The sequence below is a fragment of the Pseudophryne corroboree genome, chromosome 2, assembly GCF_028390025.1.
Source record: "Pseudophryne corroboree isolate aPseCor3 chromosome 2, aPseCor3.hap2, whole genome shotgun sequence".
In the NCBI taxonomy this organism is placed as follows: domain Eukaryota; kingdom Metazoa; phylum Chordata; class Amphibia; order Anura; family Myobatrachidae; genus Pseudophryne; species Pseudophryne corroboree.
The window spans coordinates 403,578,855-403,604,916 of record NC_086445.1 but is presented as its reverse complement, the minus strand read 5'-3'; the positions used below and the strand labels follow the sequence as shown (position 1 = coordinate 403,604,916).

General features: G+C 43.5%; 1 long non-coding RNA gene across 1 annotated transcript; it reads left to right on the top strand.

Moving 5' to 3' along the window:
- Positions 1-672: 672 nt before the first annotated feature.
- LOC135050836 (uncharacterized) lies at positions 673-25,646 on the top strand. Its single transcript, XR_010241863.1, has 3 exons — positions 673-942; positions 19,562-19,660; positions 25,398-25,646. It is a non-coding gene; the product is annotated as an uncharacterized LOC135050836 (long non-coding RNA).
- The last annotated feature ends 416 nt before the right edge of the window (positions 25,647-26,062 follow it).

Sequence of the window (26,062 nt, the reverse complement as noted above, 5' to 3'; positions counted from 1 at the left end):
TACTCTCGGCTACATAGCTTGTATTGTCTATAAGGGCTGATATACTCTGCAGGGAGCTAACCACATTGTAATTGGGGTTACATGTCAGATTGAGAAGAACATATAATTAAATGGTCTGCCACACATTTACACACATTTTTTTTAATTCTTTCAATATTAAACAAGACATACATGAAAAAACATTGTGAAACTTTCCTTTTTCCTACATTTGCAATCAACTGGCGTATGGTGCTATATAGCTATATGGACACACATACAAACACACATGACAGTAGAAAGTATTGCAGCAATAGGACTAGTGGGTAAGTGCGAATAGTGGGAAGCCGAGCAATGAGCATAGCCAATAATAGAAACTCCATGACTCCATTTCTTTTCTGACTCATCAAAGTCTCCCTGGGATACTATCAGAAAGCAAAGCTGGGGAATACAAAATCCTAGCATTTAAACACTGAGATTTTGATTAACACATATACTGTGTATTATCCACATACCAATGAAACTGGCATAATAAGGGCCATAACTAGGGTGGTGCTTGACACACAGCGCATATGCTTTGTGGGCGGAGAACCTCCAATGACACCTGCAAGGTCACGTTGCACTACTGTCTGCCATTACCGGTAGCTGCACTGCAGGCCGGCTCCTCTCACACCGTTACGGTTACACACATTAACTGGCAACAGGGCAGCACTGGAGCTGCCCACCCGCATGCTCTGCCTATGGCTCCCAGCTCCCCCATCTCCGGCCGCATCATCTTCTATGAGACGTCCTGACGTCTCTCCCAGCTCTACTCCCTTAGTCCCGAGGTGCTGCAGCGTTTGGGCAGGGGGTTGTCGAGCAGGAAATGAGAATGAAAGCCAGCCCAGGGTGGGCAGGCACCCAGCAGCCAGGCATGTCGGACAGCCCCCAGCAGCAGAATGAGGTCCAGTGAGGAAGCAGCAACAGGTACAGTACTGCTGTATAGTACACCTGACAGTGACTGTACCAGTGACGTGCGGTGAGGTCCATGGCTAGGGGGGCACTGACTAATTAAACCCTACCCCCCATTATTATCAAAAAAACAACAACAGCGTGGGGTTCCCCTTGTTTAACAAACAATAACCAGCACCAGGCACAACCAGCCATAGCAGGGCGAACACTCAGCATGGGGTCCCCCTGCCATGACATTAACCACCCCAAACCAGTCAGCTCAGGGCTGGAATTCCTCGGAAAATGGGGACAACACAAAAAATAAAATAGGATCCCCCCTTCCGAGCAAATAGAAGCACTGGGCTGATAGCCCAGTGCTATGCCCCGCACCCGTGGTAGCGGTGGGTGTGGGGTTCATGTTATAATATTGTTCTTTACAGGAGGCCTACAGGCCCCAGCAAGCCTGCCCCAGCATGCTGGCACTTGGTGAACCACAAGTGCCAGCATGCCCAGACATAAAGGGCCCGCTTGCACCTGTAGTCCGCCTGTAAAGAAAATATTAAAATAAAGACGAAACACTTAATATTGTAATATTTTATTATGCAGGGTCTTCATTTGGGGGCAGCGGCCTTTAAGCTCTTTTCCATAGCCGCCGCCTTCCCAGGGCTTCCACTGTGTCTTCCTCCGGCATTTTCACCTAGGGGGAGGCAGCCTGTAAGCTCTTTTCCATGGCCGCCGCCCACCAGGACTCTCGCATCATCTATCTTCGGGAGCTCTTCCATGCTCCTTCCCCGCCAGCGTACTGACAGCCGCTGCCTCGCGCTGGCTTTAATAAGCTGTGATTGGCTCGCGGTAGCCATCTTGAATTACAAAAATGGCTCAGTGGCGCCATTTTCGAAATGGGACACATGACACACTGCCAGCCTCTGCTAGCATGGCTGACAGGGCTTGGATCCTCTAGGATCCAAACCTACCGCCATGCACCATTTCCATTGACCGCTACCAATACCACTACCCTCGCCATCAATACCGCTACCCCCACCACAAATACCTCTACCCCGGCCGCCACCCACTACCGTCGCTGCCACTGCCATTACCCGATGCTGCCAATGAGCGCTACCCCCGCCTCCACCCGCTACTGTCGTCAATCCCCAAGACTTCTGCAGTGCGGGGGGTGAGCAACCAACACAGCGCTGACTGCCGGATACAGTCATAGTCAGTGCTGGATCCGGCTGTCTGATCACAACTGCCTTAGTAAAAGGGGCATTTTGTCATGTAGGCTGGATGCGTGCCCCTGTCACTGAGGCACTTATAGTAGTGCCGCTTATATATAATTTTTCAGTGGGCTTTTGCGGCCCATGGCTTGGTCCCGCCCCCGCTTCAGCTTGTTCACTATGGTCAGCGGGAGGCACCGCTCTCGTTGCCTCCCACCCAGCTATGCCTGCAACAGAACAGGGGAAATTATTAGAATAAAACAAAGAAGATATAAATGGCACAGAATCTGTGTTATAAATATCTTCTTTGTATTATTTTAATCATTATGACAGGTGAGGCACTGCCTCAACCGACTGTACGTCCCTGGACTGTACCCCCATCCTGCCTGAGTGGCTGCGTGCTATGTATACAGAGATTGTTAGTTTATTTTAATTATATATATTGAAAGTGCAGACTTTGATTCATGACATCCTTGTGGGGTCAGGAGGAGAATTATTAAGGAAGCTTAGGTTATAAGTGAAAGAGAGGCATAGGGAGGGGGTATTAATGGGTAGGTAAAGATATTATAAATTTAAAGAGAATGAGGCACAGAGAGGGGGATTGGGGGGGTACTACTGTATGGGCATAATGGGATCCAGTCTTTAGGTCGACAAGACTTAGGCCGACAGTGTCTAGGTCGAACACTATTGGTCGACAGTAAGTAGGTCGACGTGGTTTCTAGGTCGGCAGGGACTGAATGTCGACATGACAAAAGGTCGACATGAGTTTTTCAAAATTTTTTATTTTTTTTAACTTTTTCATACTTTACGTTCCACGTGGACTACAATTGAGAACGGTAACCTGTACCAAGCGCAGCGGCAGCGGAGCGAGGCACCTTGCTCGAAGCATGGCGAGCGTTGTGAGCCATGCGAGGGGACACGGTGCACTAACTGAGGTACCTGGTCACTGTACGGAGAAAATGACACAATTTTTTTTTTTAACTCATGTCGACCTTTTTTCATTTCGACCTAGTACATGTCAACACTGTCGACCTAGAAGCCATGTCGACCTACTTACCGTCGACCAATAGTGGTCGACCTAGATACTGTCTACCTAAGTCTATTCTATCTAACAAGAAAAAACTGAATTGAAAGCGCTGTCCACAATAAAGGATAAATAAAATTGTATTTATTTTCTATTAATAACCATTAATATAAACACTTAAAAATCTAAAACATGTTATGCATATCTGCAAAGCCTATTTCTTCAGTGATTCTTATCACAGGTACCTTGTGATTACACTGGCAATGAGTACTAGATTGCTAATTAGAACAATATGGCATGCATTAAGTAGTCTAATCAGCTCCACAGTGAACAATTCTTAGTGATGCAATTGTATTATTCAGCCTCCTAAACACTTATGTAAACTTATCTAGAACACTTATTTTCACAGCCCAAACATATCTGGAGAAAAAGCATACAGTTGATAAATGCTTTTTCACCTCCCGCTGGAACAGCGTTGTGATGTAGTGTGTCCAAAGTGTCTCTGCTGTATAACCAGGCTGAATATGTAACAAAGAATCAAGTATCCTACTGAAGCTTTCCAGCTAGTTAGCTTCTGACGGGCGTCCCCGTCTGAGCCTAAGATGATTGTGGATAGGATTCTTATGAAATATACTGATTTCGCAATAACTTGAATGTCCACTGCAGCTGAACTACAGAGATGGCTTATCTCACCGGTATATGCAGCTCCCAGATCTCCCGCCGGGCCCCGTCTCTGCCGCTGACGTCGGCGCTGTGTTCCTCCCGTTGGTGTAGGTTAGATGCAGGCGTGCAGGAGGCTTGGAGCACAGAGATCTTCCGGCCAGTGGTTCAGAACTGCATTGGCTGTTGTGCACTTAGCCCGTGGTGGCAGGGCAGCACAGGTTCTCACCGGCACCGGTGCTGGGAGATGTGATGTCGGCTTTGCAGAAGTTGAAGTCCGTAAACAGGGGTATAACTTAACGCGTTTCTCAGCCTGTTACCCATGGCTTTTTTCTCAGAAGTGAATTTCCCCTTGTCCTCATCCACTGCTTTTATCCCCACAAGGTGTAATAATCATTTCCACATGTGCATTAACCCTTTCACCATCGGGGGTTATAGTTAGCAGTATATATACTCAATCATAAAATTATATATAAAATAGTGTTAATAAATAAAATGTAACATCCATTCATCATTACTAGCATGAATTCTTATCGTTGGGCTATTTCTTAAAAAAGCTGACACACATAAAACATAATTTTACCTCTAAACCTTCCCTTTCAAATTCGTCATTAATTGATGTAGGTTTCATATTTATTTTTATTTATATTTATTCAAAAGTTGCAATAAATACAACCACTAATAACATCACTAAATTACATTTTACTTTATTTAATTCGATTTCTTTGCTTAATTTGTGCTAAAAGCTCATTTACTGATTATAATTAATTAGAACATAGTGATAGCAAAAATCAAAACAAAAGCAGGTAGAAGCTGACATAATGATCCATAAGTACAAATTTTCTCCCCCTACAATAAATTGTCAATGGTATTCAAGACCTCATATACTCTCTCTACTCTATTCATTAATGAATCCTATGGATAGAGCTAATATCAAAGATGACACTAACAACAAATGATAAATAATAAATAATAATATTATGAGAATACAACCAGGACATATAACAGTATTGAAGAATGCATGTCTCCTTAGATATTGTTTAGCTCAATGGAGTCATTAAGGCCATATGGAACCAATATCCCCAACTTAAAGATCCAGAATGCCTCTTTCCTACATAATTCACGGTAACGATCGACACCCCCCCCCCCCCCCCCCCTTCATGGTCGCCTTAACTTGTTCGATCGCCTTTACTTTTAAATCTTTCAGTCCCCCCTTCTCACAATTCAATATGTGTCTCGGTAAACTATGGCCTTTGAATTTATTAACTATCCCTCTCCTATGTTCTAAAAACCTAACATTTAAACTACGGATAGTACGGCATACATACTGAATTCCACAGCCACATGTGAGAACATAAATCACATAAGAGGACTGGCAATTCATAAAGTCCTCCAAAGGGTGGGAAATCCCATCTGTATGTGAAATGACTACAGTACTCCTATGTTCTGCATAGGGGCAGGTGATACATCCATTTCTTCCACACTTAAAAAACCCTTTTGGTTTTGGTGGTAGCCAATTTAGTGTGTTATTTTGACCCAAAGTGTCACCTAGTTTCCTTTTCTGCAGCATACTGGGGACTAGTTTTTGTTTTAGGTTCCTAGACTTCCTGAATACTACCTTTCTTTTATCATTTAGTAAAGGAGCTAAAAATTTATCATATTCTAATAATCGCATGTTTTTCTCAACAATAATTTTAATTTGTTGTGCAGCCGAATTAAATTGAGTTGTAAAGGCCAGGGAACTGGTCCCTACATCCTCTTTCATTTTCTTAGATGTCTTACTCTTTAAGAGTACTGCTCTATCTATCTTCTCAACATCTTTATATGCTCTACATAGCAGGTCTTCTGGATATCCTTGTTCCACAAATGCCTTGTGCATTAGAACCGATTGTTTCTCGAAAACATCCTTTCGGGAACAGTTTCTCTTAAGTCGGAGAAACTGTCCTTTAGGGATGTTCTCTTTCCATCTTCTATGATGGCAACTATGATAATTAAGATATTTGTTACAATCCACACTTTTGGTGTAGGTTGATGTGTGAATCCCACCTTCTATGATGCTGACCGCTATATCTAAAAAATTGATATAATTATCACTATATGTGCTCGTGAATCTTAAACCAAATTTATTCGAATTAAGGTGCTCAACAAAACCCGTGATGGACTCAACATCCCCATCCCAAACAAAAAATAAATCATCTATATACCTCCCATAGAAGACCAGGTTCGCACCGTATCTGCCACATGTGATGTTGAGGCGTTGTATATGAATATCCCGCACTCTATGGGACTGACCGCGGTAGATTATTATTTGAAACAAGATTTGTCACAGTCTGATTTATCACGGGAGTTTATTTTGACAGCCATTAAATTTATATTAACTCACTATTATTTTTTGTTTGACACTCAGTATTATTTACAGACACTTGGGACCGCCATGGGGACCAGGTTCGCGCTGAGTTTCACCAACCTCTATATGTGGCTTCTGGAGGAACGCCTCATATGGGGTGGCGGATACGGTGCGAACCTGGTCCTCTATGGGAGGTATATAGATGATTTATTTTTTGTTTGGGATGGGGATGTTGAGTCCATCACAGGTTTTGTTGAGCACCTTAATTCGAATAAATTTGGTTTAAAATTCACGAGCACATATAGTGATAATTATATACATTTTTTAGATATAGCGGTCAGCATCATAGAAGGTTGGATTCGCACATCAACCTACACCAAAAGTGTGGATTGTAACAAATATCTTAATTATCATAGTTGCCATCATAGAAGATGGAAAGAGAACATCCCTAAAGGACACTTTCTCCGACATAAGAGAAACTGTTCCCGAAAGGATGTTTTCGAGAAACAATCGGTTCTAATGCACAAGGCGTTTGTGGAACAAGGATATCCAGAAGACCTGCTATGTAGAGCATATAAAGATGTTGAGAAGATAGAGCAGTACTCTTAAAGAGTAAGACATCTAAGAAAATGAAAGAGGCTGTAGGAACCAGTTCCCTGGCCTTTACAACTCAATTTAATTCGGCTGCACAACAAATTAAAATTATTGTTGAGAAAAACATGCGATTATTAGAATATGATAAATTTTTAGCTCCTTTACTAAATGATAAAAGAAAGGTAGTATTCAGGAAGTCTAGGAACCTAAAACAAAAACTAGCCCCCAGTATGCTGCAGAAAAGGAAACTAGGTGACACTTTGGGTTAAAATAACACACTAAATTGGCTACCACCAAAACCAAAAGGGTCTTTTAAGTGTGTAAGAAATGGATGTATCACCTGCCCCTATGCAGAACATAGGAGTACTGAAGTCATTTCACATACAGATGGGATTTCCCACCCTTTGGAGGACTTTATGAATAGCCAGTCCTCTTATGTGATTTATGTTCTCACATGTGGCTGTGGAATTCAGTATGTAGGCCGTACTATCCGTAGTTTAAATGTTAGGTTTTTAGAACATAGGAGAGGGATAGTTAATATATGCAAAGGCCATAGTTTACCGAGACACATATTGAATTGTGAAAAGGGGGGACTGAAAGATTTAAAAGTAAAGGTGATCGAACAGTTTAAGGCGACCATGGGGGGGGGGATCATTACCGTGAATTATGTAGGAAAGAGGCATTCTGGATCTTTAAGTTGGGGACATTGGTGCCATATGGCCTTAATGACTCCATTGAGCTAAACAATATCTAAGGAGACATGCAGTCTTCAATACTGTTATATGTCCTGGTTGTATTCTCATAATATTATTATTTATTATTTATCATTTGTTGTTGGTGTCATCTTTGATATTAGCTCTATCCATAGGATTCATTAAAGAATAGAGTAGAGAGAGTATAGGAGGTCTTGAATACCATTGACAATTTATTGTAGGGGGAGAAAATTAGTACTTATGGATCTTTATGTCAGCTTCTACCTGCTTTTGTTTTGCTTTTTGCTATCACTATGTTCTAAGGCTATTGCTGATTAATTATAATCAGTAAATGAGCTTTTAGCACAAATTAAGCAAAGAAATCGAATTAAATAAAGTAAAATGTAATTTAGTGATGTTATTAGTGGTTGTATTTATTGCAACTATTGAATAAATATAAATAAAAATAAAAATAAATATGAAACCTACATCAATTAATGACAAATTTGAAAGGGAAGGTTTAGAGGTAAAATGATATTTTATGTGTGTCAGCTTTTTTAAGATATAGCCCAACGATAAGAATTCATGCTAGTAATGATGAATGGATGTTACATTTTATTTATTAACACTATTTTATATATAATTTTATGATTAAGTATATATACTGCTAACTATAACCCCCGATGGTGAAAGGGTTAATGCACATGTGGAAATGATTATTACACCTTGTGGGGATAAAAGCAGTGGATGAGGACAAGGGGAAATTCACTTCTGAGAAAACAGCCATGGGTAACAGGCTGAGAAACGCGTTAAGTTATACCCCTGTTTACGGACTTCAACTTCTGCAAAGCTGACATCACATCTCCCAGCACCGGTGCCGGTGAGAACCTGTGCTGCCCTGCCACCACGGGCTAAGTGCACAACAGCCGATGCAGTTCTGAACCACTGGCCGGAAGATCTCTGTGCTCCAAGCCTCCTGCACGCCTGCATCTAACCTACACCAATGGGAGGAACACAGCGCCGACATCAGCGGTAGAGCCGCTGAGCGCTGTGTGCGGCAGAGACGGGGCCCGGCGGGAGATCTGGGAGCTGCATATACCGGTGAGATAAGCTATCTCTGTAGTTCAGCTGCAGTGGACATTCAAGTTATTGCGAAATCAGTATATTTCATAAGAATCCTATCCACAATCATCTTAGGCTCAGACGGGGACGCCCGTCAGAAGCTAACTAGCTGGAAAGCTTCAGTAGGAGACTTGATTCTTTGTTACATATTCAGCCTGGTTATACAGCAGAGACACTTTGGACACACTACATCACAACGCTGTTCCAGCGGGAGGTGAAAAAGCATTTATCAACTGTATGCATTTCCTCCAGATATGATTGGGCTGTGAAAATAAGTGTTCTAGATAAGTTTACATAAGTGTTTAGGAGGCTGAATAATACAATTGCATCACTAAGAATTGTTCACTGTGGAGCTGATTAGACTACTTAATGCATGCCATATTGTTCTAATTAGCAATCTAGTACTCATTGCCAGTGTAATCACAAGGTACCTGTGATAAGAATCACTGAAGAAATAGGCTTTGCAGACATGCATAACATGTTTTAGATTTTTACGTGTTTATATTAATGGTTATTAATAGAAAATAAATACAATTTTATTTATCCTTTATTGTGGACAGCGCTTTCAATTCAGTTTTTTCTTGTTACAATAAATATATTGGGAATCAACAACCCAATAATTTGAGAGCGGCAGTCCTTAATAAGGAGAGGAGTATTAATGAATTGATAAAGCATTTTAGCACTCTGAGTTGGGACAGCTGACACACATTGAAGCTTAGCGCTTTTTTTGTTTGGAGTTTGGATTATTCTGTCTACCATACCACTCCCGGGCATAACGTGTGTAAGAGGCACTACTGTGTGAAAAAAATATGTGTAAGAGGCACTTTTACATGGCGTAACATGTATAAGGGATACTACTGGGTGGTGTTATGCGAATAACAGACACTAATGTGCGGTGTAATGTGAATAACGGACATTGCTATGTGGAGTAATGTGAATAATTTACACTACTATGCGGTATAATGTGAATAACGGACACTACTGTGTGGTGTAACATGAACAACGGGCACTACTGTGCAGTGTAATGTGAATAACAGACACTACTGTGTGGTGTAATGTGAAAAACAGACACTACTATGTGGTGTAACGTAAAAAACGGGCACTTCTGTGTGGTGTAATGTGAATAACAGACACTACTGTGCGGTGTAATGTGAAAACGGACACTACTGTGTGGTGTAACGTAAATAACGGGCACTTCTGTGTGGTGTAATGTGAATAACAGACACTACTATGCAATGTAATGTAAATAATGGGGACTATGTGCAGTGTAATGTGAATAACGGACACTACTGTGTGGTGTAATGTTTTTAACATTCACTACTGTGCAGTGTAATATGAATATGGGACACTATTGTGTTGTATAATGGGACTAATGGACACTACTGTGTGGTGTAATGTGACTAACGGACACTACTCTGCTGTGTAATGTGACTAACAGACACTACTATGTGGTGTAATGTGTTTAACGGGCATTAATGTGCAGTGTAATATTAATAATGGTCACTACTGTGCTGTGTAATGTGACTAACCGACACTACTGTGTGGTGTAATGTGAATAACAGACACTGGAGGTCATTCCAAGTTGTTCGCTCGCAAGGCGATTTTAGCAGAGTTGCTCACGCTAAGCCGCCGCCTACTGGGAGTGAATCTTAGCATCTTAAAATTGCGAACGAAGTAATCGCAATATTGCGATTACACACCTCGTAGCAGTTTCTGAGTAGCTTCAAACTTACTCGGCATCTGCGATCAGTTCAGTGCTTGTCGTTCCTGGTTTGACGTCACAAACACACCCAGCATTCGCCCAGACACTCCTCCGTTTCTCCGGCCACTCCTGCGTTTTTCCCGGAAACGGTAGCGTTTTTTCCCACACGCCCAAAAAACGGCCTGTTTCCGCCCAGAAACACCCATTTCCTGTCAATCACACTACGATCGCCTGAGCGAAGAAAAAGCCGTGAGTAAAAATCCTAACTTCATAGCAAATTTACTTGGCGCAGTCACAGTGCGGACATTGCGCATGCGCACTAAGCGGAAAATCGCTGCGATGCGATGAAATTTACCGAGCGAACAACTCGGAATGAGGGCCACTATTGTGCAGTGCAATGTGACTAACGGACACTACTATGTGGTGTAAAGTGAATAACGGACACTACTGTGTGGTGTAATGTGACTAATGGACACTACTGTGCGGTGTAATGTGACTGTAATTTGACTAACGGACACTACTGTGTGGTGTATTGAGAATAATGGCCACTACTGTGCGGTATAATGTGAATAACGGGCACTACTGTGCGGTGTAATGTGAATTGGTACAATTCAGTGGCCATGCCCCTTTCCCAAGAAGCCACGCCCCTATATTTTTGGCACAAATTCCCAACATGGGGAGAAATGTAATTTTGAAGGCAGCTATGCAGCCCAGCCACGAGATCTTGTAGGAACGTCAAGTGTTAATGAGTGCAGAGAATTTTTTCAAGCATCAGGGATAAATTAACATCAAAAACATCTTTGATAACTGAGAAATGGAGTCTTCCAAATATATTTAAAATACAGTTGGAAGTGGGATAATGTAGGTGAGGGAAATCTGAGTGAAATGGCCTCAAAATTTAGAGGTGTTAGCTTTAGTAAGGCCTCCTTGTATAAGCTTATCTCAAATGGTATGTAAGAAAGACAGGAAGGCTAAGGGTTTAGTTACAAAAAGCAGGACATTGTCATCAAAAGGGCAATGTTTATGAGCACCACTTTGAGTTAGGTAGCCGGGGGAATTCGACAGAGAGTCTAATTTTTGGGGCCAAGGGTCCCACAGACAGTACAAAGGCTAAAGGGGAAAGTAGATAACCCTTTCAGGTGCCATTAAAAATGGGGAATATGTTAGAAAGAAAACAATTGCTAAAGACTCTTTCTGGGGGTTGTTGGTACTTAGCCATTATTGAGTAAAAAATGACTCCAGGAAAACCAAAGAAGGACAGCGTGTGCCGCATACAGAATTCATCCTATTAAAGAGGTTTTGTTATCTAAAGAAAACCACACAAATTGTTCATGGGAACGAGACAATTGAAATATGTTAAACACCCTTCGAGTGTTATTAGACTTATCAGTCCAATACAAACCCAAACTGGTCAGGGTGTATAAATTGATGGAGGAGGGGAAAGAGCTGATTTGCCTGGTGAAAATTTTGACATATGTATTTAGGATCTTCATTAGTCTGTAATTCCTAGTCAGATAAATCCTTACCCGGTTTAGGGATAGTGACTATATGGGCTTCTAATAGGTCAGCAGGGAGACAGCCTAATTTTGTGGTATCTTTGAAATGGTTAACCAAAATAGGGGCAATGGAAGTGGGAAGAAAAGGGAATAAAAGGCTTTAATAAAGCCATCAGGACTGCGAGCCTTACCATTAGGGAGAATTTTAAGAACGGTCTCATCTTCTTCAACGGGACAAAGGGACGTTGAGAGGGCAAGTTATCTATAGTCAATGATGACAAATTCAGGAGGAAATGGTATCACTAGTAGGCTGGGGTATTGTGGTGTCAGCTGGTAAATCATATAGACTAGCTAGTATATAGCAAAAAGATTTGAAATATGTTGGGTGTTAATTACCTTTTTTGTTCTGTTCATCAATCAAGCAGTGAATTGTATTATGGACAAGCATTCTACTAGCTTTATTACTGGATGCTTAAAACTTATGCCAACCTTTAGTGAGGGCAGCTTGCATACGATCTACAAAGACCTTCTGCATTTGGGATTAATTTCCTAGGAGGAAAGATTTGGTTCTGGGACTCAAGAGTAACATGTTTGTATTCTAACTCTCTCTGTAAATGGAGATATTGTTTCTTTAAACGTGTCCTTTGTTGAATGGCAATTCCCCTTAACACAGCTTTCAGGGCACACCAGAAATTAAAAGGAGAGTTATGGTAGACTTATCATTTTTAACTCTCTTTCTGCGAGGTACATTGGGTTCCACAGGGAAACATAGGGGTGTAGAGTGGATCTTGATCCAGAGGCACCAATAGGCTAAAGCTTTAGGCGGTCCCAGGATGCATTGGGGCCTCCTCTATAAACCCGCCTCCAGGCACTGTGAGCTCAGTTCATTAACCAGTCCAATGTAGGAGCAGATAGATTTTAGTCACATAGAACCACAACAGGAGAAGGGATCAGCAAGGTGCGTCAGGGTGGGCGCCCTGTGGAACCAAATGTATCTCGCAGAATGAGAGTTAACAATGGTAAGTCTACCATAACTCGCCTTTTCTGCAGCAGGTTACATTGGTTTCCACAGGGAAATATTGGGGATGTCCTAAAGCAGTTCCTCAAGGGAGGGGATGCGTCTTAGCGGGTATGAGAACTCAGCATCCAGAGGAAGCATCCTGGGAGGCGGAAGTATCAAAGGCCTAGAACCTAATAAACGTGTTCACAGAGAACAACGTAGCCGCCTTGCACAATTGTTCTGCGGACGTGCAACGGCGGGCTGCCCAAGAAGGTCCAACAGACCAAGTAGAATGGTCATTAATAGCAGCAGGAACTGGGAGACCAGCCTGCTCATAAGCTTGTGCAATCACCATTCTAATCCATCTGGCCAAGGTTTGCTTATTTGCAGGCCAGCCACATTTGTGAAAACCAAACAAAACAAAAAGGGAATCTGACCTCCTGATAGAGGCAGTCCTCTCCACATATATACAGAGAGCCCATACCACATCCAAAGACCGCTGTTTGGAGGACAAATCAGAAGATCAGAAGAGATAAAGGGCCGGAACCACAAACTCTTGGTTAAGGTGAAAAGATGATACCACCTTAGGTAAATAACCTGGGCGAGTTCTAAGAACTGCCCGGTCACGATTAAATATTAGAAAGGATGGACGACAGGACAATGTACCTAAGTCCGACACCCTTCTTGTAGAGGCAATAGCCAGTAAAAATAAGACCTTGGGCGTGAGCCATTTAAGGTCCACCATCTCAAGAGGTTCAAATGGAGACTCTTGCAGGGCATTCAGGACAACAAACAGATCCCATGGTGCCACAGGAGGGACATAGAGAGGCTAAATCTGTAAGACACCCTGAGTGAATGTATGAATGTCAGGTATAGACACAATTTTTCTCTGAAACCATACCGACAAGGCAGATATGTGAACCTTGAGGAAGGCCAGACGAAGGACTAAGTTCAGGCCTCTTTGTATAAAATTCAGAATTCTGGAAGTTCCGAATCTGTATGCATAATAATTCTTATCAGCACACCAGGTGAAGTAAGAGTTCCAGACCCTGTAATAAATCCGAGCAGATGCCGGTTTGCAGGCTTTTAACATAGTTTGGATGACCGCCTCAGAGAATCCATTGGCTCTCAGGAGTGATGCCTCAAGAGCCACGCCGACAAATCCAGCCTTGCCAGGTCTGGATTAAGACAAGGGCCCTATACGAAGAGGTCTGGGCACTGAGGAAGTAGAAAAGGACGATCTGTCGATAGAGCCTGCAGGTATGAGATCCAATGCCTTCTGGGCCACACTGGAGCGACTAGAAGTAGAAATCCTCCTTCTTGTTTGAACTTCAGCAGGACCCTGGGCAGGAGTGACACTGGAGGGAACACGTAGGGCAGCCGAAAGTTCCATGGAATTGCCAGTGCATCAATGAATGCTGCTTGAGGATCCCTGGTCCTTGAGCCGAAGACCGGAACCTTGTGATTGTGTCGAGATGCCATCAGGTCTATGTCTGGTAGACTCCACTTGTCCACTAGGAGTTGAAAGACTTCTAGATGAAGACTCCACTCTCCGGCGTGCATGTCCTGGTGACTGAGGAAGTCCGCTTCCCAGTTTAGGATGCCCAGAATGAACACTGCCGATATTGCTGGCAGATGGCGTTCCACCCAACGAAGGATTTTTGACACTTCCATCATAGCCACTCGGCTTTGAGTGCCACCTTGATGGTTTATGTATGCCACCGTAGTGGCATTGTCTGACTGTACTTAAACCAGCCTGTTCTGTATCAGAGACAGGGCGAGACTCAATGCATTGAACATCGCCCACAACTCCAGAATGTTTATTGGGAGGAGTGACTCCACCTTGGTCCAGCGACCCTGAAAAGAGTGTTGCTCCAACACCGCATCCCAACCCCTCAGACTGGCGTCCATTGTCAGAAGGACCCAGTCGGGAATCCAGAAGGGACTGCCCTTGCTCAATTGCTGGTCCTGTAGCCTCCAGGTCAGCAACAGACGAACCTCCGGAGTCAAAGTGACCATGTGAGATCTGATCCGATGAGGTAGGCCATCCCACTTGGAAAGGATTAACCTCTGCAGAGGGTGAGAATGAAATTGAGCGTATACTCTACCATGTCGAATGCTGACACCATGAGGCCAAGTACTTGCATCGCCAAGTGTATCGACACTCTTGGGAGACAAAGGAAGCATCTTATCCTGTCTTGAAGTCTCAGGACTTTTTCTGGATACAGAAACAGTCATTGACTGTGTGTGTCCAGGAGTGCCCCTAGGTGCACCATGCTCTGAGCTGGGACCAGCAAGGATTTCTTCCAATTGATGAGCCACCCATGGGCTTGTAGGAAGCCTACCATCAGTTGCAGATGACTGAGGAGGACATCTTTGGAGTTTGACAGAATCAGCAAGTTGTCCAGATACAGCAGGATCCTGACTCCCTGGCGACGGAGATGGGCCATCATTACGGCCATGACCTTTGTGAAGATCTGAGGAGCTGTAGCCAGTCCAAATGGCAGAGCCTGGAACTGATAGTGGAGGTTGCCAATAGCAAACAGCAGATATTGCTGATGCAACATGGCAATAGGTATATGCAGGTACGCATCCAAATATATCCCAGGATACCATATAGTCTCCGGGTTCCATAGCCAGTATAATTGAGCTCAGTGTTTCCATATGGAACTTGGACACTCTCACAAACTTGTTCAGTGATTTGAGGTTGAGTATAGGCCGGAAAGACCCATTGGGTTTCGGAACTAGAAACAGGGTCGAGTAGTAATCTCTGTCTCTCTGGGCCAGAGGAACTGGCACTACCGTTCCTGTATTCAGGAGAAAACTCACAACCTTTTGCAAAGCTTGTTATCTGAAGGGATAACCGTGGTGCAAAACTTGCGAGGGGGACGCCTCTTGAAGGAGACTGCGTACCCGTGAGAGACAATGTCTCGCACCCCTGCACTGAAGTGTTTATTAACCAGACCTGGGTGAACTTCAGAAGTCGGCCTCCCACCCTGGGGTCCCACAGGAGGAGGCCTGTCCCGTTATGCGGCAGGCTTGTCTTGTTTTGAAGCAGGCTGATGGGCCGCCCAGGACTGCTTTGCCTTGGGCTTAGTGGTTTTGGGAGCATGAGATTGTCTTGGGAATACCTGACCTTTTGCTTTCCTTTGAAGCCAAAAGGAATGAAAAGTGCTACCTTTAGCCTTCTGTGCCGAAGGATTAGTATTTGGGAGAAAGGCAGTCTTAGCAGCCGCCAATTCAGACACAGTTTTATTTAGGTCTTCCCCAAACAAAATGTTCCCCTTAAAGGGGAGTACCTCCAAGGTATTTTTGGAGTCTAGGTCCACCTTCCATGACCTCAAACCACAGAATACGGCGAGCCAGGACAGACGTAGTTGATGCCTTGGCTGCCAACATACCTGTCTCAGAGGACGCCTCCTGAATGTAATAGGTGACGGTGGTAATGTGAGACAAGTATTGTCTTGCATTGTCAGATATATCTTCGGGCAGCTCTTCCGCTAATGCCTGAACCTATGCTTCAATTCCTTTTGCAGCCCAAGAGTCCTGTAAGGGAGTAAATAGATTTCAGGCATCCCTCCACACGATAATCTGTTGGTTCCTTCAGTGAAGTGACAGTGGTGACAGGCAGAGTGGACAACACCACTAGACGGGTGACACGACAATCCACCGGCGGTGAATTTTCCCACTTGTTATGTAACTCTGCAGGGAGAGGATAGCGAGCTAAGGCCTGTTTAGACAGAGGGAATTTCTTCCCTGGATTAGACATGGGCTCCTGCCTGATGTCCACCAAATGGTTAGAATAGGGTTATAGATTTTTAACCACTTTCTGCCATTTAAACTTATCAGTTTTCTTAGCCACAGTAGTGGGGATCCTCATCATCAGTGATTTGTAGGATTTGCTTAATAGTAACCACAAGGGCAGGGACATCAATTTGCAATGGAGAATCCTCATCAGAAACACCTGATTCAGTGTCTGACAGGACAGTATGCTCCCCCTCCTCTTCAGATGAAATATCTGAGAGATTTCTGGATTGTGAGGAGGAAGCAGCCCGCTTAGATGACCCAGAGACACTAGAGTGACCTGGGGTAGATTTTTGTTGGACCAAATAATGATTTAATTGCTACAACTGGTCAGACAAATTTTCTGTCCAAGGCGAAATAACCAGAGGGACAATTTGTGGCTGCAATGGCACAGGTGGTCCCATATGGGAGCATAAGGCGTTCCACCAGAGTACCCAGTAGGTTTGTGAACACAGCCCAGGGTGGCTCCTGATTGGTTACAGGAACTGCGGACTGACAGGGAGATGAATGATACATAGTACCCAGACCATCATACACAGCTTCCCCCTCTGGTAAATCTTTGGCGCATGCTCTGCATGATGCAGGAGGGTCCACAGACTTACTGCCCTTCTTGTTAGACATTGTACACAAATGCAACAGAGCAAATTAGTGCGATAAAGCCAGAGTACAATACCTGCGAATAAATCTGTTAGTATGTGACTGTAGACACAGTACACAACACTAGCGAATAAATCCGGTATTATGTGACTGAGTACACAGTAGAATACACGTAATAGGTAAATATAGTGACGCACTATATATAAGACCCTGATGCACCTAGTCCCTTAGGGTACAGAATATAGTGATAGATATATCTGAGAAACAATGAAAGTGAAATCACACAGCAGATACAGGCACACACAGTCACAGGCAATGCAGATAATTAATATAATAAAACTGCACTGGACTAGTATATGTACAGATATATATATATATATATAACACAGCACGGTCCTAGACTGGAGGCATATATCAGAATACTCGTACAATATATCCTGTAACAGGTACACTTTTTCTTAACTAACGCTGTCTGTATAAATACATGTAGAATACTCAAGTGTTTGTAAAGTCACAGCGCTGTATACAGGCGGCTTTACAAGGGAGACCTTGCCCTGCAGTCCCAGAGACTAGCCACAACTATGCTTATAAGATGGTGCTCAGCATCTCAGTCAGGTAGTGAGGGAGAGTGTGAGGCAACTCCAGGGTGGGAAAATCTACAGATGTCACCCTGGGCCGAGGAGAGGCTACAGGTCAAGCGCCACCTCCCCTATGCTGGACTTCCACACCAAGTACTAACGAGCCTTATTAAATGAGGCATTAGTACACCTGACCTGTGCTCTATTGCCCTGGTGGTCTAGTGGGGTCCCTGCTCGGTGACAATATCCACGCCAGAGGCGCTACCCGTCTCCCTAGGTCGCGGACAGAATGTGAATTAATGGCGGGTCCCGCCTGGGGACCCTCTTATCTCCTCCCCGTAGCAGCCACGCGAACCAGGAGAGCGACTGCAACCGTGTGCCTAAAGCCGGAGCGACTCCAACACAAGTACCCGGGAACAGGCCGTGGGAGTATGGAACGCCACTTGGGAGGTGATGGAACTGCAGCACTAAAGTGTCACCATCACCTACAGCGCTGACAGCCCAGTTTTGAAGACATTTTCTGTCAGAAAAAGCTTTTTCAGGGCTACCCAGTGCAGCCCATCTGTCAAGTGACTTGCTGCTGCAGACACCAACTGAAACTGAGCTCACAGTGCCTGGAGGTGGGGTTATAGAGGAGGCCCCAATGCATCCTGAGACAGCCTAAAGCTTTAGCCTGTTGGTGCCTCTGGATCAAGATCCACTCTACACGCCGATGTTTCCCTGTGGAAACCAATGTAACCTGTTGCAGAAATATGGTAGTATCTTCATGGGAGCTAGTCAATGTAATGAGATAAGGCCGTGAATGTATGAACTACTTCAGGAGTCTAAAGAAGGTGCTCGCACAGCTATCAAGGTCATATTGGGAACTAGATGGGGAAGAGTTCCAAACCCAAAGTAGAGGGGCATGGTCTGACCAAGTAATGGGTAAAATTTTAATGGGAAGGGTCCACTTATTAGCCAAAATATGTTCAATATGTGAGTAAATATTCTGAACATTAGAGAAGAAATTATAGTCTTTCACCTCTGGATTTTACCCTGCCAAACATCATATAGATCAAGTTCGGTAAGCAGGTTTTTTTTTAACTGTTGCTGGAAAGAGAGAACCTTGGTGGGGAGACCAAATCTCGAGGCAACTGACCTGTCAAGACAGGGGTCAGGAGCAATATTTAAATCCTTAAAGATAATATGAGAACCCTTCCTAACTCTTTGAATCTCAGAGCAGGCGATCCTTGAAAAAGGTATCTGATGATAGTTCAGGGCATATAGGGAAACCAAAGTTACCTGGAGGTTGAGTCCCCACCAATACTAGATATCTCCCATTTCTGTTAACAATTTTATGAGAAATTAAGGGGGTAGAAATAAAATAGCAACCCCATTTCTTTAAAAAGGCCCATTGGCAGAATATAAATGCATTTTTTCACCAATCGCACAGGACATGTATTACAATGTAACAAATATAAGAAAGCCCCTATTGTATCAATTTTTTCTGTATCGATAAGTAGCAGTAGGGGTGCTAACACTGATGAATATAGAGATTCTCAGCACAGAGAGGAGGAAAGAAAAGAACTGTCCCATGCACACAAAAGCAATATAAAATATACATTTTATTTATTATATTTAATATCAAAGATTAGTATTAAAACCAGCAAAATAAAACATAGATATAGAAAGTGTGTGAACAGAGTGAAAATGTGATTACAACATACTGTGCTCAGAATATCCACTCAAATATCTGTATAATAATTTACATTTATCCAGAAAAAAATATGTCCCGTGTGTTTTCTATATGCATTTAACTTGTGTATCAATATTTCATCTTACTCAGCAGGCAGACTGTAGCGATACAAGTATATCAATTGAAATAAAATAGTGGTGAGCCTCCTATTGTTTACCAAAAGAGATGATATTATCACTTGAAATAAAGGTGAGCTTGTTCAAACAATATTATGGTCAGTTACAACTTGGACTCAAGATGGCACATAATATCTAAATTTAATGAATTATTTCACATATTAATCAGTATTCTTTTGACTTCATGATGATTGATCACTAATAACCTTCCCTTTCTCCATGGATCAAAGCTCATTTACTCCTATCACTTAGTATAAACACGCAGGTACATAAATTTGAGCTTTCTCAGGTCAGTTTTTAATAATATATTAATCTATCATCATATTGAGAGAGCATGTTTTGCCGTGCACAGCATGGAAGACAACATACATTTCGCTGTTGTTTGGCTTTATTAAGGCAACCCGATTGGCCGCTGGATCTGCCTTTTATTCACGCAAATTGATAATCCACCAATCAGGATACCCTAATTCCTCTTGTCCAATAAGGAAATGCCACTTATACTTCTTTGTAATGTAGCCATCCATATCAACTGACCGGGTTGTATGTTTATTTACTAACAGACCAGTGTCATTCATCCAAACAAATCGATTAACTATCACTATTCGTATAATGTATTTAAGAGTGATCAATAGCACTCATTCTTAATATATCTAAACACTTATTATATAGATCTTCAATTTCCATGTGGTGCCCCCAGGTTATGCCAATCAAGAACCAAAAGATAAAACATATTCCTAAATTCTTAAAATTCTAAAATCTAAAATCTCTCAACATCTCATGGATAATCTGATCTGCATACATTATCAAATAATAATATTCCACATATCTGCATTATGGGAGTACTTAAATAAGTCATTGTAGCACTCTCTATTGGTAAGTGTACAAACCAATATAAATACTTGTGTGGATATCCCCAACTGTACATTATGTTATCCCATAATTATCCTGTAGACTAAAGAAAGAATATCCAACATATACTCGTATGAAATCACAGTAGTGAGTGAAGGGTTGAGGGGTAGATACAATATTGGGTACAGGGATAGGGGTTAAGGGTGCAGCATTGGTGGCATGGTTAATCTTACCAGTATTCGGTAAAGTGTTGAGAGATAAGGACACAGTATAGGGCGCATAGTTAGGTGGATAAGGACACAGTATTGGGTGCAGGGTTTGGGGGGTAAGCAAGCATATAGTAGTGGGTTCAGGGGTAGGGGGTAAGGATACAGTATTGGGATATAAGGCTGCATAGTGAGCATCAGAGTAGCATAGAGCTGTGACAATAGTATGTGGGTGCAATTCTGAGGAGTTAACAGGACAGGGCAGAATATTAAGGTGCTGTGGAGAGGGGTTAGCTGTAGGGTAATATTAGCTGATATAGTAGATAGGACAGCTCACGGGAGTGCAGAGTGCAGTGTAGTGCTGCGGCTCCTCTCTGGGGGTGTTCTCCCCATGTGTCACCCCTCCTTCCTACCTGATCTCCTGATCGTCAATACCTGACTGCAGTGATCTGGGATATAACTTTGTTGAAGCTCCACTGTAAGGGCCGTCTCACATGGTATAGAGCCTCCGGCAGGCCGCTCTTTCTATGACTGCCACCGATGGGCTGCTTGCAAGTGCATTACAAACATAGTCACGCACATATACACATTCATACAGTCACACACATATGTAGCCACACATACATAGAGTCACACAGATACACATACATACATACATACAATACATACATATATACTGTCACACACAGTCACATAAATATGTACAGTCAATCATATACAAATAGCAACACACATACAGCCATATATCCAGTCATACATACAGTCACACACATATATATGTACCAAAAACAGGGGCCGATTCAGACCTGATCGCTGCTGTGCGTTTTCTCACAGGCTGCGATCAGATCTGCACTGCGCATTCGTATGCACCGCAATGCGCAGGCACAACAGACCGCAGCAAAAGGGATCGCCAGGCAGCGACGGAATGGTGCGAAAATTCCGAATGCACCGGCGATCGCAAGGAGATTGACAGGAAATGGACGTTTGTGGGTGGCAACTGACCATTTCTAGGGAGTGTCCGGAAAAACGCATGAGGAACCCGCCGTTTTGTGTGAGGATTTCTGATGTCAGCTTCGGTCCTGATCATCGCAGCGGCAAAGTCCTGGGCTGTGCAGAGACTGCACATACTGCTGTTGTGCAGCACTCCAGCACAAACGATCGCACACCTGCACACACACAATACCCTCCCCCTGTAAGCAGCGACTACCTGATCGCAGGGATGCAAAAAATGCACCTTAGCGATAAGGTCTGAATTGCCCCCACAGTCACACACTTATACACATATATACATACTGTCAAAACACAGTCACACATTTTATACATACTGTATATACATACTGTCACACACAGTCACTCCCTTATACAGACTAAACTTCCTGTCACACACACTCACATTGCCAGACTTATCTATCTCTCCCGCCGAACCACATCTGCCACTCCCCTTTCACAAAACCTGCACTAGGGCTTATTCCCCTGCAGAATCCTATTCAAACTCTTCACCCTCACATACAAGGCCCTCTCTAACTCCACTGCTCCCTATATCTCCAACCTCATCTCCCTACATACTCCCTCTCGCCCTCTCTGGATGACACCTCAGGTCACCTGTCTGTCTCCCCCTCCCCTTAGATTGTAAGCTCCTTGGCACAGGGCCCTCTTCCCTCCTGTTCTCACAACCCTCTTCTCTCGCACTTCGATTACAGAGCTCTCCTACTCAACGAACATCTATACCCGCATCTTCTCTCGCTCATCACTATTCATCTCTTCCAACTACTGCCCACCCCTAGTAGTACACCAAGTACTTCTTTGCTTCCTTACATCTTAGCTGTATTGTGTACTGAGAGTTGTGGTGCCAACTGTTACCTGTGCTCTGTTTTAGTTTTTCAGTTACTTTAATGTTAAGTTCTGTATACCCTGTATTGTTCTATGTGCAATATACATGGCGCTGTGAACCATTGTTGTGCCTAATAAATAAAATTTTATAATGATAATAATAATAATAATACAGATATATACTGTACATACAGCCACACAGTCACTTATACACATATATACACACTGTCACACGCAGTCATATACTTATACACATATATACTGTACATACTATCACACAATTATACACATATATACAATACATAATGTGAGTCATAAACATATACATATACAGCCAAATGTTTACACTAGTATACATACTGTCACACAGATATACATATAGCCACTGACATACTGTCAAACCCTTATATGTACACATATATACATACTAGGTGATTCATCGTGCCCTACGGGTGCTCTTCACACCGTCGTAAGGGGCCACGCCCCCTTAACCCTTGCACGCCCTTGTGGCATGCAATATTTCTATTATTTGGAGTATTACCTCCAATCATAAATGTGTGAGTGGATAAATATTGCACGGACAAAGGGCGTGCAATGGTTAAGGGGTCGAAGCCCTTGCAACAGCGTGAACACCTAGTAGGTGCTGTGTTTGTGTCCTCCCTTTGGCAGTGGATCTCCAGGAGACTTGCACAGCAGCCAGTCACTATTGTTAGCACCGGTGTCCCAACGCGCCGCATTACAGGGAAGAAGATGCACTCAATAAACTACAGCTCCCAGCAGCCCAAAGGGCCGGAATGCTCCTGCACTAAGGGCTGCTGGGAGCTGTAGTTTATTTAGTGCATCTACTTCCCTGTAATGTGGCGCATTGGGACACCGGCGCGAACAATAGTGACTGGCTGGCAGAACTGACTGACTGGCTGAATCAATGTAAAAGGTGAGAGTGCTGTGCAGTGTCAGTGACACTGCACACCCACTGCACTGCACAGCACTGTCACCTTTTACATTGATTCAGCGTCCAGACATTATGCCGCGATATCACCCACTCTATCCAATACATTAGCCATTTCGGGGCTTCCAGGCCAGCAGCCCAGGTGCTGTGTTGCGGAGTCAGGGCCTCTGGGGATCTGAGCACGGCTGTAGTGGGGAGGCACTTCTGCGCAGAGGAGGCTCCGGCGCTCAGAGAGTATGCAGCACAGGGACGGCTATGAAAGCTTTCCGCTGCGCCACTTTCATACACATGTATGCCAGTGGCCGCAGCAGCTTTTGCTCCACCTGTGCCGTGGCTAGGGAGTGGGGATTGTTGATGCCAGAGGGGGCAGGCGGACTGGCAGCAGGACATAGGGGGTCATACCGACCTGAAATTTAGCACAGCTACGATCACTTACACTGACATGCGGCTAGTCCGCCCCGCATGTCAGGCCGCCCCCCCCTTCCTCCGCACAAGTACAAAAGCATCGCACAGCAGCGATGCTCTTGTACTTGAAGAGTAACTCCCAGCCAGCGTAGCTCCTGCAGCTGGCTGGAAGTTACTCGTCGCTGGCCGGGTCGAAGCGGCTGCGTGTGACGTCACACAGCCGCTGTGGCCCGCCCACCTCACGCCTGCATTGGCCGGACCGCGACCACAAAACGGTGGCCAAATGCCACAGCATCGCCCCCTCCCTCCCAGCGACCACCTCTGCCTGTCAATCAGGCAGAGGTGATCGCTAGGCAACGACAGCCATCGCTGTCAGCCGTGTGCCGGTGCACTGCGGCGCCAGCGCATGTGCAGTTCTGACCTGATCGCTGCGATCAACTGCAGCGAGCGATCAGGTCAGAATGACCCCCATAGGACGCTGCAGTAAAAGGTGTTTTTTCCCCCCTATCTACAGCACAGAGACTTGCTGCAGATGCAGTGCTATACGCCTCCAAGTGTACCTTTTTGGCAAGTACAGTACCTTCTTTTTATGTTCTGTACCGATTTTTGGCTCTCCAAACTTCCATTGAAAGTATAGGAAAAGGGGCGTGGCCACTCCCCTGTACCTGTGGCCACGCCCCCTTTTTGATTTTTATGTGTAACTTGTTGGAGGGTATGTTGCTTCAGATGCAGTGGGCCTATTTTGGGGTGCGGAGTTGGAGCTGCAGCTCCATCAGCCCCACTGTTAATCCAGCCCCTGCTTACCGCATTGCGCTGATCCTGTATATAATGTATATGCCAAAATGTGTGTGGATAGTGACATTGCTGGGCTACTAGACTCTCTACTTTTACCATAGTCATAATAAATGCTTCACTAAGAAAAAAGCACAAAACCAGATACAGGTTGAGTATCCCATATCCAAATATTCCGAAATACGGAATATTCCGAAATACAGACTTTTTTGAGCGAGACTGAGATAGTGAAACCTTTGTTTTTTGATGGCTCAATGTACACAAACTTTGTTTAATACTCAAAGTTATTAAAAACATTGTATTAAATGACCTTCAGGCTGTGTGCATAAGGTGTAAATGAAACATAAATGAATTGTGTGAATGTACACACACTTTGTTTAATGCACAAAGTTATAAAAAATATTGGCTAAAATTACCTTCAGGCTGGGTGTATAAGGTGTATATGTAACATAAATGCATTCTGTGCTTAGACTTAGGTCCCATCACCATAATATCTCATTATGGTATGCAATTATTCCAAAATACGGAAAAATCCGATATCCAAAATTCCTCTAGTCCCAAGCATTTTGGATAAGGGAGACTCAACCTGTATTTACCTATGACCAAAGAATTTAATGCATTGCATGCTACAGCTCATACATCTAGAACAGCCTGTTCTAGGGAATAAAATTGCCATATTGCAGAACCACCCCCACTACTATCCTTGATCTTGCTAGGTCTGTTGGTTTCTTTGGCCAGAGTAGCTTCAGATAAATAACGCCATTATTCTACTCTACTAGGTGTGCCGAGAGAGCTGAAAAAGTCACAGATATCAACATCTAAACACATCACATGATTCCCTCTGTCTTACCAATCTAGGTGTCCAAACAGTGGTCGACATCTGTTTTTTCCTTTCCATGCCATTTGAACCAACAGTTGTACTTAGTTTGTGGAAGACTCTTCAGGCCTTTGTGTATTTCTCATTACTTCATAGCACTGTTCTAAACTATGTTATTGTTAGCAGTTTAGTAAACAAATCAACTTGGAAAGATTCATGCCTGTGTCTTCTTTTCCTTGGTATTTAAAAAGTGACCTTGCTTCCTTAATTGTCCAAGTCTAGGCTTAGATTTTCCAACAGTATTCTTATGAAATATATGCCTGCAGTGGGCTCGACTGACAACATGACCATCAGCTCAGAAAGCAGATGCTCAGTCCCACCTTCCCCTGTAGAAACAAGTTAAATCTTTTTACTTGACCTTGTTCCAGTTTTAATTTGGATGCTTGATTAAGTACCCATCAGCTACTGCTAAGTGGCAATCCTATTCCCTAGAAGTAAAAATTTTGCAGTTCATAGTTTCCTGCAATCTACAGTTTCTCTACATCTCTAAACTATCATGGGGTCGAAGCATAAGGATTTGTGTGTCTGACACAAAAATGCTTCTAGTGAAAAGCACTATATAAATAT